The 14,879-nt window shown below is 35.5% G+C and overlaps 1 protein-coding gene across 2 annotated transcripts in view; it reads right to left on the minus strand.

The window, feature by feature from the left end:
* The window catches only part of st6gal2b (ST6 beta-galactosamide alpha-2,6-sialyltranferase 2b), a 57,993-nt gene extending 46,170 nt beyond the window's left edge, over positions 1 to 11,823 (minus strand). Inside the window, exon 1 of one of the 2 annotated variants that reach the window (XM_087256203.1) lies at positions 11,743 to 11,823. The gene's annotated coding sequence lies outside the window, so the exon portion shown is untranslated. Of the gene's footprint in view, positions 1 to 11,088; positions 11,343 to 11,742 lie in introns of those variants that run through there. The other variant, XM_087256202.1, reaches the window with a different exon arrangement.
* Between the last annotated feature and the right edge of the window lie 3,056 nt (positions 11,824 to 14,879).

Here is a 14,879-nt window from a genome sequence, read left to right on the forward strand (position 1 = left end):
TATTATAACACCACGGTTGGTTGCACCTAAGAAGGTCATGGGGTTGTAACAGCTTTCACGGAAAACTTCCCTTGATGACAAGCAGGTTAGGCTTGCTGCCCTGGGCATCTATAGCTGATGGATCTAGTGCTAGACCAGGGCATGGAATGTTAAATGGCCACAATCTGCTTCTTGACATCTGCTGAGTAATGTTCTCAATAGCTTTGCCGTAAAGGGTCACACAGGGTTTCTAGAAAGCAGAATTTTTCCACCTCTCTGATTTTAGTCAGAATAAGCCAAAGATGGACCACCAACATCAACACTTACTAATCAAGATCAAGATCAAGATGTAGTCTGACTTTTATAGCCTGTACATCATAGTCAATGAGCATGTTTACATGGATACCAATAATCCGATTTTAATAAGATTAAGACAATACTCTGATTAAGAATCTACCATGTAAACAACAATTTTAGACTAATTTAATCTGATTAAGGTCATAATCAAACTAAACAGAAATCAGATTTAGACATGTGGAGTATGTATGATTTAAGTCGCATTATTGAAGCTCAGTACAGACATGTAAACGTAGCAATCAAACTATTACCATCACGTAGGACGCTTTGCCGCGTTGTCCGACAGAATAGTCCATACACTATTCTCTGCACCTATCGAGTTACTAAAGCACCACAGACACATACACTCCGAAATTCCAAGGTTTTTTTCTCATTCGGCATGTAGTATCAAATTCTACTAAAAAAAAAACAGCAGTTCATACTTGCATCCAATATCTTGTTTGTCACAGGAGGCATACATGAAATGTTCTCGAATGAAATAGCCAAGCTGCAGTTAAAGTTGGCAGATTAAAAATGAAACACCCAAAATTACATGAATCTCTAAAGGGAATTTGGATTGCGTGGTGACGCATTGACATTAATCGAATTATGTGCTATAACATGTAAAATGGGATTATGAAAGGAACATTCTAAAAGCAACTCCTTTAAACACTATCCTATTATTGTCTCATTCAGATTAAGACAAAATATTTGAATACTGATGTCCATGTAAACATAGTCATTGTCAGTAACAGAATGTGGTTCCTGCATTACACTTAGATAATAACTACTCTATTGCAGACCTTTAAGCAGGACAGCTATGGTGTTCAGGGAAGAACTGGCCTAGTCATCCTGGTAAGCACTCACCATGAGCACTCACTCACTGGATGGGATGATTCCTCTAAGTGGCAGTGTTCTGTCAGCACAGGTGTGATGCAATCGTTTAACCAGGGGTGCGCAATCACATAACTGGTACACAAGTGTGATTAAAATAAAGTGTTATTCATTTGACATTGCATTTTTTTTTTAATTGTCATGCTTGAAGCTCTGAGAAGGAATGTAAAATAAAATTGGTGTCTGTGTGTATGGACAGAGGTGCAGCCGCACCTGCAAACCATTCCTGAGCCCCGCTATAAATGTGGTCTGGTTGAGAGGTGAACACATTCGCACCAAATCATGATATGAGCTGCAGGTACGAATTAATAAAATACATACAGTACGAACTGGTGAGTGTATTTATGCATTTGACTTGCATAACTGATGCACAACAAGCAGATCAAATTTCTGCACAACCTCAGCAGAAATCAACTCTCTTCTTGTTCTTTTGAACTTTTACATTAGATTCATGATAATTAGATGCCTGTTCCACTCAATGTTGCCACAGTGAAAATGAAACATTTTAAAGCTCAGAGTTTAAGCTTGAGGGGAACCGATCAAACCCAGGTGGATGCCAGACAAACAAGCCAAATATGAAAGCAACTGCACATAGAAATCTAAGATATTATATACAGTTTAGGTCCGAATTATTAGCCCCCTTTTAATTTTTTTTTCCTTTTTCTCCATATTTCCGTAATGATGTTTAACAAAGCAAGGACATTTTCACAGTATTTCTGATAATATTTTTTCTTCCGGAGAAAATCTTATTTGTTTTATTTCTTATTTGTTTTATTTTCGTTTTTAATTTTAAAAAACATTTTAAGGTCCTTATTATTAGCCCCTTTAAGCTAAATTTTTTTTTTTTTGATAGTCTACAGAACAAAGTCTCATTGTATAATAACCTGACTAATCACCCTAACCTACCTAGTTAACACAGTTAACTTAGTTAAGCCTTCAAATGTCACTTTAAGCTGTCTGGAAGTGTCTTGAAAAATATCTAGTGAAATAATATTTACTGTCATCATGACAAAGATAAAATAAATTATTAGAAATTAGTTATTAAAATTATGTTTTGAAATGTTAAACAGAAGTTGGGGGAAAAAAGAAACAGAGGGGCTAATAATTCAGGGGTCTAATGCCCCATTCACACGGGGCTTCATCGTCAACGCTTGACTGAAGGCGTGTCTGAAGTTGGGACTGCCGCGATCGTGATTGCAGCATCTGCCAATGAAATTCAGTCAGCAATAGGCCACTGTCTAGCTGGTGTATTTGCATATAGCAATCTGATTGGCTGACGCTTCCGTCAGTGTTTGAAAAGTTGAACTAGTCCCAACTTCTGCAGCGAGCAACGCCTCTAAAGCAGCGCTGACGGATCCACAATGCAGTTCGGCAACGCCTGACGTCACCCATTCAAAGTGAATGGGAAGCTTTGATGCTGAAGCCCCGTGTGAATGGGGCGTTATAACTGTATATGCAAATCATATTTAAAATACATTCATTTTCAAATATATAAAAATATGTCATGCAGGTCTTCATATATGCACCACACGTTTCAAAATATTGCAAAAATGGTTTATTAGGTAAACCTGTCCAACTGTTTGTTAAAGCAAATTTCTAATCAGCCAATCACATGGCAACAACTCAAAGCATTTAGGCATGTAGACATGGTCAGGACAATCTGCTTCAGTTCAAACTGAGCATCAGAATGGGGAATAAAGGTGATTTAAGTGATTTCGCACATGGAATGGTTGTTGGTGCCAGACGGGCTGGTCTAAGTATTTCAGAAACTGCTGATCTACTGGGATTTTCACACACAACCATCTCAAGGGTTTACAGAGAATGGTCAGAAAAAGAGAAAATATCCAGTGAGCGGCAGTTCTGTGGGCGCAAATGCCTTGTTGATGCCTGAGGTCAGAGTAGAATGGCCAGACTGGTTTGAGCTAATAGAAAGACAACAGTACCTCAAATAACCACTCGTTACAACTGAGGTATGCTGAAAAGCATCTCTGAACACACAACACATTGAACCTTGAGGTGGATGGGTTACAGCAGCAGATGACCACACTGGGTGCCACTCCTGTCAGCTAAGAACAAGAAACTGAAGCTACAATTTGCACAGGCGACTAAAACTGGACAACAAAAGATTGGAAAAATGTTGCCTGGTCTGATGAGTCACAATTTCTGCTGCGACAGGGTCAGAATTTGGCATCAACACCATGAAAGCATGAATCCATCCTGCACTGTATCAATGGTTCAGGCTGTTGGTGGAGGTGTAATGATGTGGGGGATATTTTCTTGGCACACTTAGTACCAATTGAGCATTGAGTGTCAATGCCCCAGCCTACCCGAGTATTGTTACTGACCATGTCTATTGTGATGCAATAGATCCTCACGGATCTACTGCAGTACGTTATGCCCTGGTTCATGAAAAAGAATAATGATGGCTTTGACCGAAGATGTAAAAATAGAGGTTAATTTTAATCACAGTGCACCATAAAATGTCCAGTGGCAAAAAGTATATATACAATATGTACAGGTGTCCAAAAAAAAAATACAGCCCAAAAACCAACGTACCAAAACAACAAAAGAAACAAACAAACACTAAATATAAATGAATACAAACGACTATCTGCGATATACGAAAAAGGTTGCTCTCAGCTAAACAATAGCATGCTCGCTCACTTGGTAAACAAGCAACCTGCATTCCTACTTGTATAGTCCAGACCGTGCTCCTACCTGGAAGGTACCATTAACAGGTAGGAAAAATTTCCATAATGTCCTCTTTGTTATAACAGTGTAACACGTCACCCAATATTTTCAAACTGTAAGTCAAAACATACAAAACACAAAAAAAAACAGTTACTCTCTTTATAACAGACGTAAATCTTGTGCTTCCCCTACACAAAACAGTACGGGTTTGGTTGAACTTTGACCGCGTTGTGCCACCATGGCACAGCAGTCACTTCATAAGTGCACACAAATCGCTCAGTTTGGCCGGCACAACATGGAAGCTCGACTACTCCCGCACATTCAAACAAGAACAACACATTAAACAAGAATAAATGTGTTGTGTATATGGAGACATGTACTGTATACAGTATGTGGAAGTGTGTGGATTTGTCTGTATCAGTATACGTGTGCACGATCTCCAATGATTCAATAGAAGAATGAATGAAGGTAGCGATGTGTGTAAGTGTGTGTGTATATTCCAGTATACTGCCATTCCCAGAGGTCAAGATTAGTTCTTCAAATCCATCTCTTTATGACCGCAGTGTACCCATCTTCTAATAGCTACTTCCAGAAGGATGACACACCATGTCATAAAGCGCAAATCATCTCAGACTGGTTTCTTGAACATGACGATGAGTTCACTGTGCTTAAATGGCCTCCACAGTCAGCAGAACTCAATCCGATTCAGCACGTTTGGGATGTGGTGGGAAGGGAGATTCGCATCATAGGATGTGCAATCTGCATCTTATGAATGATGCTATCATGGACCAAAACCTCTGAGGAAATTTTCCAGTTGAATATTTGCCATGAAGAATTAAGGCTGATCTGAAGGCAAAGGGGGATCCAACCCAGTACTAATAAGGGGTACCTAATAAACTGGCCAGTTAGTCTATATATGGTGTGTATGAAGATCAAGCAACAAGCAAAAACATGCACCCCTGCATATAACAAAGAAATGAATAATATGAGATAAAAAAAAAACAATTACTTGTCCTGGAGCTCAACTGTGCCTAATCACAGATTTTTTTTTTAATGATGCACGTATAATGTCTCCAACTCCATCTATGTACATCTATGAATAAATATATACCATTTTGTTTGGACAGAGAGGCTTTGTTTAACAGTATGCCTAAGCTAAAGACCTTATTGCTGGCATTTCTTAGAACTTACTGCCAGACACTGCTACAGCATGTGTGTTCACACTGCAGGGAACCTGACCATCATTACACAAAACAGAAAACCACAGAGAACAGTTAAGGCTCTCACAAAACTCTTAATTATACTTTCACCAAGAATGCTAGCATCTTACGGTCTGAGACCTAATTATAATTGGGAGAAGTTAAATATAATTTTCAGAACGAACATAAATAAATGAGGGAACTTTATACTGAAATTTCAATCACAGCTGAAACTTATTTAGCAAGAAACTTTGAAGAGGTTTAAAGCTGAAAACATTTCAAAAGTAAACTAGGAACTAGGAAGAATACATTGCATCTCAGAAAGACATCAGATAGTTAAAAAAATTGAATTGCTAACACAGAAGGCTTAATATGAAATAATACCAATTCTATTATCATTTACTCCCTGCTAGGATTTCTTTTATTCTGTTCAGTGCACTCGGTACTTTTTTTACATATATGCTTGCCAACGTTTACATGACGGATTTATTTACCCAGACCAGAAAAACATGCTTGTCATTTAACAATAGTGGTAAATGGAATAAAGGCAAAAAGTTTATAAAAAGTTACCAATTAGTTTTTATGCAAAAAGATAAGGAGGGTGAACTGGCAATATAGTGATGATTGAAGTCTTCATAAAAAAAACCTATATTAATTATATGGCTTTGTCTCAGAGTTCCTGCAGTTTTGTGTTTATGTGAGAGTACACTGTAAACTTGCTACAAAAGCTTTCTAATCTTTATCAAAGAAAATATGCTAAACTTTTTTTTAAAAATGGTTTATATTTGAAAATATTAATATAGAAAACAATTATTTTGCTTCGAAAAAATATTTAACTCTTTTGTTGTATTGTGGATTAAATCTAGGTGAACATACCAATCTGAAGCCTATAACATGTAAAACGGGATCATGAAAGGAGCATTCAAAAAGCAACTCGTCTAAACACCTTCATGGTATTGCTGTCTTATTCAGATCAAGGCAAACAATTTGATTACTGATGTCTATGTAAATTTAGTCATTGTCTTGTATATAACTGATTTAATTAAATTTCAAACTCATTTATTGGTTAATATTGTCACCTTAAAAATACAAAATGATGAAGCTAAAATGAATACTGTTGACAACCCATATTTGCATAAATGATATCTGAGCTTTTAGATATCAGCCCTATAGCAAAATGATGTCTCTTTTTTTTTTTTTTTTTTTTTTTTTTTTTTAAAGAGTACAGTGGACGTTTCTGCTAGGACGATGTCACTTTTTTACCTGGCTGGGCAATTTGACTGAACAAATCACAACCCAGGCTCATTCTGAAGACGTACCCTTATAAACAGTTCTGGAGAATGCCAAAATTTGTCTCAGGATATGTTTTTTTTTTGTATTTTTTTGTTTTCATGAGTACACCAGAGGCTGCTGTGTAGGCTCAAATTTTTCTTGTGCATGCCATTCATGCTTGCTCTTCTCAAATAAATCCACCAGAGGCCGCTGTCGCGAGACTGACTGATCAATCAACTCACCCATCCTTTTCCTTCCCTAAACCCAACCGATAGTGATTTAATAAGCACTTATTGACCAGCACCCATCCACTTCCCTAAACCCAACCAACAGTGTTTTCAAAAGCAATCCAGAAAAAGTAAAACCTATGTGACAGCCAAATTTTACCACGTTTTCAGATTTTACCACATTTTCACCCTGTTATTTACTTGTTTATTTTTTTGGCCAGACTCAAATCGTTGTCAAGGTTAACTCCACTGCATGTCACAAGTCTGCCGACATATGCGTTGAGCCTCTGGACAAACTGGTAACAGCGGTAAAGCCGTCTAGTTGGATGTAGGTTTCTGTTGTCTTTCACTGACTCGGTAGGTGCAGATAATAGTGTCAAACAGCCGTGTGAATACCCAGCAAACAATGTTGTGTTTAATACACATCTAGAAATCTAAACGTAGATAGCTTGGCTTAAACAAGGCTAAACTTTAAAATCTAATAGACATCTAAGAATAGCCCAAAACTAGACTAGTCGTCAAATAAACAGTTTAGACATACTTTATTTGTGTAGTCATTCATTTTTGTTTTGTTGTATATTGTCTAGTTTTGGCCCATTGTTAGATTAGATTTTCACTGACTGCCCAAATTTAGCCTTGTTTATATGTTTGTATACAAGCTTGTTTAGCCGATGTTTATGTCTATTAGACATCTATTGGACATATTTTAAAAACCAAAACTGCTTGCTGGGTATAGACTGTCCTACAAAGTCCTACACAATGGTAAGAGTTCGATTGTGGTGTTTACATGCCTGTAAGGCACTTCATCGCCATACTCCACATGTCTTATTTCAATTTCTGTTTAGTTTGATTATGACCTTAATCGGATTATTCAAAAATTGTTGCTTACATGGTAGAGTCTTAATCAGAGTATTGTCTTAATCGCATTAAAATCGGATTAGTGTCTCCAATCTCCATTCATATCCATCTAACTGTTTTGCTTAAAATATCCTTTTGTCCATGCAAAGAGCCTCTAATCATACTTTTAGACACCCCAGAGCATTTGATAAGCTGCCTACACACACATGCTACAAACAGATACAAACACTTTTATGCTCCATAAAGCTTAAAGTGTGGGAGTCAGGTGTACAATTCCAGCTTTGTGCTGGCAAACATCAAAAGATGGAGAGCCAGTTCAACGGCACAAACCAAAATATGCAAATTCTGGCTTGTTTTTGTCTCTTTATTGTCTCTTTTGCACCTGGTGTACACAGTGTTACAGAAAACTGTCTCTGTAACCTGGTGTGGAGTGTCGTGCAAGTGCACAAAGGTGATAGGGAAGGATCAATCTATAATGTATCTGTTCTGTCTCTCTATAGGGGTTAATGTGCAAGCTTTCTGTTTTTGAAGTTCATATCCTTAACCATTAGGCTGCCACCATTACAAATTAGAAGTTATAAATAATTTCACCTGCTGTCTCTTAGTCCTTCATACTTTGCCTGTGCCCAATACCACTGAGAGCAACAAACGCCTACGCCAGCAAAGGCAATACACTGTGGGGGAGAATTTTAAATAAGCAAAGCTTTTAAACACACTTAAGCAAACCTGCCAAGAAAAAAAAAAAAAGAGAGAAATGATTTTTTTTTTCAATCCAAACAGAAGGTTTAGGTGTGACAGATCCTTACAGAAAAAAAATTAACAAATGGAGACAGAATAGGGACACATTTTGATGGGTAATGGAGGAACAAAACAATTGCTTCCCAAGTGAGGAACAAATAAACAAAGCAGAAATTGGGAGGGGGAAGTTTAATAGTGTTATACTGTTGTGAAGGATGGTTGTTTCTCTGGTTCTTCTTTTTCACAAATGTTCTATCTCTTTCTCTCTATCACATCCACATATACAGCTGAACAAAACCAGGGTAGAATACTAAGCCTGTATCAGCCTACTTGCCAAGCACAATCTGCCAGCATCTGGCCAATCATTATCAACTCTTGAGACACCAGATAGGTTGCCAAAAATCCAAGCTTCACAAAAGGACTCCATATTTGAAAGGGTGCTTAAAAACAGAGTGATGTGTTTCCAAATTAAATTATAATGATATGTTGTTGTTGTTTTCAACATAAATCTCTTTTTTTGTTGTTGCAAATTTGTGGCTGTTATACAGTTGAAATCAGAATAATTACTATTACAGTTTTACATAATACAACTATTACGTTTAGAAATGTGTTGAAAAAAAATCTTCTCTACGTTTAACAGAAATTGGGAAAAAAAATAAAATAAACGGGGCTAATAATTCAGGGGGGCTAATAATTCTGACTTCAACTGTATAGCATTAAGCCATTTGTGGCTATTATACTGTATATACTGTACAATACACTTAATGTACATGAAATACCTCCAAGAGCCTGTGAGGACAGGATTGAGGTAAGAATTAGAGGTTTGAGTTAGAAGCAAAATTAGCAGGATCTAGCAAACAAGATGCCAATATGGTTGATTAATTTTGTTGTTAATTACTGTGACTATTTATATCATATCAAATGTTCTACTGTATTTATGCTATAACAACACACTGTAAAAGATTGTGCTAAAATTTACAGTATTTTGGTTGTCACTAGGCAATGACTGAATAAGCTGCGTATTGTGCACGAGTGTTAATATTTGTATAATTTTATTATTTAATAATATTGTGAAGTTCAAGGTTTGAAGTCATACAGTGTCTGATAACTCAAAACTAGTCTCTGCTCCATCTTTAAAAGTAGTCTTGACAATAAAAACACTGCTGTCACCTCAACGAAAACCCCGCCTCTGCTTTCATTTGAGAACGAAACATATGTGACTGGCGTAACTTTTTTCAACTGTGATTGCACATCGCGCAATGGCAAAAACACGAGGCGCAGCAGGCAGCTAAAACACGAGGCTTGCAGGGGGCATAAGCATTGTGCAAAACGCTCTTGGCCGTTAGTAAATCAATTAATAAAGGTGCCTCTCAACCCAAAAAGCACGTTCGACATGATCAGCCCCTAAATGAACAATTACAACTGTACTGTAGTTTTACATCACAATTGTATTTATTAATATAAAAGGTTTGTATAAAATATAAAATTTGACAGTATTATTGGCAATTTTTACAGTATTATTTTCAAAATCTATAAGCACACAGTACATTAACAATTACAACTGTGCTGTTTTACATCACAATTGTAATTATTAATTTAAAAGTGTGCTTGTACAGTAAATGACAGTATTATTGGCAATTTTTACAGTATTATTGTCAAACTCAACAAGCACACAGTACATTAACATCTACAACTTTGCTGTAGTTTTACAGCAGTTGTAATTGTTAATTTAAAGTGTGCATGCAAATTTGACAATATTATTAGCAATTTTTACAGTTTTATTGGTAAAATCCACATGCACCCAGTACATTATTTACAATTACAATTACAACTATGCTGTAGTACAGTACTATTTGTTGACAGCAGTCTTGTAAGTTTTTCAGCATTACTGCCAACCAAAATTGCTAGTAATTCCGTAAATTTTACAGAATTATTTTATGGTGTACAATCAAAAGAATATAATTCACCCCAAAATGAAATTAAGCTCATAATTTACAAGCTCTCTCATGTGCTTTTAAAACTTTGTGAGTGTGTTTCTTCTTTGCTGAACACAAAATGCATCATAAATTATGCTGGTTGATGGTATCCATCAACTTCCTTTTATGAAGAAAAATACTTTGGAAATCTATGGGCGCCTGCAATCAGCATTGTTTTTAAGTAAGGTAGTCAAGTCGGTTTTGAACAAGTGAAGGGAGAATAAATGATGACATCATTTCTGGGGGGGATAAACTATCCATTTAAAATCATGGAGATTTACCACCTTTAATTGTTGCTTTTGTTAAGTTAGTTAAAATTTAAAGAAGACTTGAAACTGTAAAATCCAATCCCATTCACGTTTGTGATTTTTTTTTACATGCAGCTAAAAAGATCCTTCTCAACTGATTTAATCTTAAACATATAGCTAGATATAAACAGTGTTCCACACAGCTCCTTAAATCCTGCTCAGTTAATACTGTATGACTCGGTAACTGAGCAGGAATTAACTTATGTTCATTCATAAGTTACAATAGCTTTCCAAAAAAAGAAAAACAATAAGAAAGATAATAAAGAAGCGTATGCTGTAGATAAAGTAGTTTATACTGGTTTGGAACAAGGGTGAGTAGCCTAATGATGACAGAACCCTTTAATTATATCAATATATAGTGTTCATTCATCTTAGTTTATAGACAACCAGCAGTTCATTGCAAGCTCACGTTAGTTAAGATTTATTTAACAATCTGGCTATAAATTCATAAAAATCTGAAGTTGTGTTTATTTATTTTTTCATTTAACCCTGTAATTATAAAATGAACTAATATTGACACATGCCTTAAATGTGGTTATGATGCCAACTGATTCTTGATGCAATAATATGACACATTCTACAGCCACAAACATGAGTGTTTATTACTTACCGCGGCTGTGGACACTTCGCGTCGCCTCGCATTCACAGTCCCTCGCGCCAGCTCCGTTTAGCACGCGCTTTAATTTAAGAGTATTCAACATTCATAAATGACCATTTTGAGCATTCGACAGTCTGAAACCTAAATCCATTGTTCCGTTTCAAATCCATTGAACAGGATCACGTTGTTATCTCTTTCATCTTTGTCAGTTCGCTTTTGCTTGCGCAACGAGGATGTTGTCCAAAGTCAAGCTTCACTTGTACACTAGCAAACTCTGGATGAGGTCTATACGACAGATTCGCACTATCGGAAGAGCCCGCCCTCAATGTGCTTTCTTCCTCACAGAATACTGTCACAGCGACGCGATGTCTTTCTGAGCACATGCAGTGTGTGAACTAATATTCTTCAGTGCTGTTGCTGTACATCATCCGGAACGTGCGTTCATAATAATTTTAAATCGAAATTAGCCTATACTGTATTTTGCAAATATAAAGAAAAACTTTTTTTTTATCATTAACAATATTTATGCGTATTGTTCTGGCTACAGTGATTTAAACTAAAACAAAAAAAATGTTATAATAGGATTAATTAAAAATATATAGGCCTATTAATTATTTCTGAAACAACCTGATCTATTAATATCAATTATTAATTATTAATACTGACATATGGTTTTGCAAGGAAGTTTTTTGTCTCCTTTCCTCCGGGGAGAGCTGTGTATGTTTTAGGGCAGGGCTCCTCAAGCCTTCTGCTAAATTCAGCTCCAGCCCTGATCAAACACACCTGAACCAATCAAATGGGACCTGAACAGCGCTTGTTAATAACAGGCAGGTGTGTTTGATATGGGCTGCAACTGAAATCTGCAGGAAGGTCTCGAAGAGCAGTGTTGAGCACCCCTGAGTTATGAGAAATATATAGATTACAAGACAATTACTAACGTGAAGATGAGCTTATTTTTGATGGATTGTTGCATTTATAAGCCGTTCCTCAACTATGGGCACATTTAGCCTTGTGAAGTTGAGTAAAAAAAAACTTGTTCAAATTTAACATAACACAGCCTCATAGGTTTAAACAATTTTTCTAGTTTTAAGATCAGTGAGAGGACAACCTTAGATAAGAGAAACATTTATTTCCATCGTGAATTGAACAAATGTCAATTCCACCACATCTCAATAAACAATATTGTCTAATATCACCTTTGTATCTAGTTTAACCAATCTTTCCACAATATATAAAATAATTGTACATTTGTCAATGACATAAATTAGTTGTATGCTGAATTGTACACCTGTCACACCTGATTAGCTTTGAACTGACACTAGTCTTTCATGTAAACAAAACACTCTTATTTACCTTAATTTTTTGTTTGGTTTTTAAAAACATCTTTGAAGGTAAAGCATGTTTGGAAATGACGTAGAATAAATGTATTTTCTTATCAAGCAATGTTTACCTTGATTTTTATTCAAGTGTTGTTGATAAATATTTTAATTCCCTACATCTTGATTATGTGCTCGGATGTCACTTCTCATTTTCATAGAAACCACCTGAATAATCTTTCACACATACTTTTTAAAGTAACATTACAGTGTTGTGGTGGAAATGGCACTGATACTGTGCAACAGCTATATTTTGTATAAAAATAATATTGATAATAGTCTCACATTAATAACTATAACATATTTCAGTTATTTCACTAGTGCTTAATTAAGATAAATAAATAGATACCAGATAAATAATATCTTAAAATGTTATTTTCATTGTTGAAGTTTAAAACTCTGGGTGTGCGACAAGGTGAAAACAGTTATTTGGACACCTAAAAGGAGGTTAAATTATATGAAAAAAAATAATAATAATAATAATACAAAGTTAGCAAAAAAATTTAAGTAGGTTTTATTGTTAGTTTGACAAAGAAAGATATATATAAAACCCACAATTTCAAAAAACGTGGTATAAGTGAATTGGGTAAGCTAAAATTGTTTGTGGTGTGTGTGTGTGTGTGTGTGTGTGTGTGTGTGTGTGTGTGTGTGTGTGTGTGTGTGTGTTTCCCAGTGATTGGTTGCAGCTGGAATGGCATCCGCTGCGTAAAACATGTGCTAAATAAGTTGGTGGTTCATTTCACTGTGACAACCCCTAATAAATAATGGGACTAAGCTTCAGGGTCTGCTGCAGAGAAAAAATATTCGCCAAACATAATGCCTACTCACTTTTTGATAGAGGAGAACAATAAATAACTTGGCAACTCAAAAGAATCTTCATTTGATCATTTATGCCACTACTTGACTGCTTCATTCATGATCAAAAATATTTTATGATGATTCTTAGTTATCTGAGTGTTTTTGCTCCAAAGCTAAAGCATTTAGTAATGTTACTGTATGACCCAGGCACCAACGAAGAACCCGGATTATAATGCTTGGCATCACACGTTAGTACCTTTTAGTGTTAGTCTGTGCTTTGACATGCAAAGTATCTATTAAAACAGGACACAAATAAATATGATGTTTCTGATGGAAATTTTAATTCTTAATTATAATAAATATAATAAATATAATATATATTAACAAAACCTAAATGGTTTATGCTCAATCCACTTAAATTTGCAAAAACTAACAAATTAACTTATTTCCATTGTGTTGTCTCAACACAAGTTGATTGTGTGGAATCCAGCATTTTTACAGTGTAGCTTATACATGAAACAATACCACCATACCATCAGATTTATCATAAATGAATATAATAAACTATAGCTGAGATTAAATAAATAGGATTAATATATAAGGATTAATAAAAGCAATGTGGATAACAAATGGGATATATAATATTCAATCCAATGACTGTGGTCACAGTCACACAGAGATGAAAAATAAACCAAAAAGCATAAAAGAAATAATAAAATGTGACTTGTAATAAGTTTATATACAAATTTTATTTACTCACACTCAACTTTTTAACATTTTTTATGACTTTCAGATTCCCTTAAACACCATAAAAGATAATAAAGTATACTACCAGACAGTAGCCTTGGAAAATGTATGACTGTCATTTGTTTACTTTTAGGATATCCTTTATTTGTGTGTTCAACCAAAGAAACTGTGGGAAATGACAGAAATGTGCTTTCATCAGACTCATCTGACAGGTATTTCACAACTTGCTGAACAAGTCTTTCAGAAACAGTTAACAGCCCGTAATTTTCATAAGAAACCCGCCCAATATTTTACCTGTGACTGACTAGAGTTCAGTGCTAAATATAAGTTAAAATATTTAAGAATCTGTGTCAATAATCTGTGTTTAATAGCCTACATAAAAGTAATAACATTATTTCTGTTAAACTGTAGGGCTCTTGACAATAGAATAATAACAAAACATTAAAAATAATTTGTGGCATTTAAAACCTTGTCATGAATTCCTTTCAATGGGTTAAAGTAAAACAAACAAAAAAAAAAAACCTACTTGAAAAAGAAAAAGGAGGGATCCACTTTTATTTAGGAGCCTTGTGCCACCAAATTTTGTGTTGCTTTTGTCATGAGGAATTGTAACGTATTGGCCGAAGTGCATACATACATACATTTTTCAGTGGTGGAGTGCAACATGGTTTGAGTGTCCCCAAATTCATCTACAACCTAGTAATTTTATATATATGAAATTCACAATGGATAAGTACAATTGCATCAAAGAAAGAAAGTTGCTGGTTTAAGTCCAAGGTGGACCAGAAGGCCTTCCTGTGTGGAGTTTGCATGTTCTCCCTGAGGGTTTCCTCCGGGTGCTTCGCTTTCCCCAACAGTTCAAAGACATGCCATATAGGGGAA

This window comes from Danio rerio, chromosome 6 (assembly GCF_052040795.2).
Source record: "Danio rerio strain M-AB ecotype USA chromosome 6, GRCz13ab, whole genome shotgun sequence".
Taxonomy (NCBI): Eukaryota; Metazoa; Chordata; class Actinopteri; order Cypriniformes; family Danionidae; genus Danio; species Danio rerio.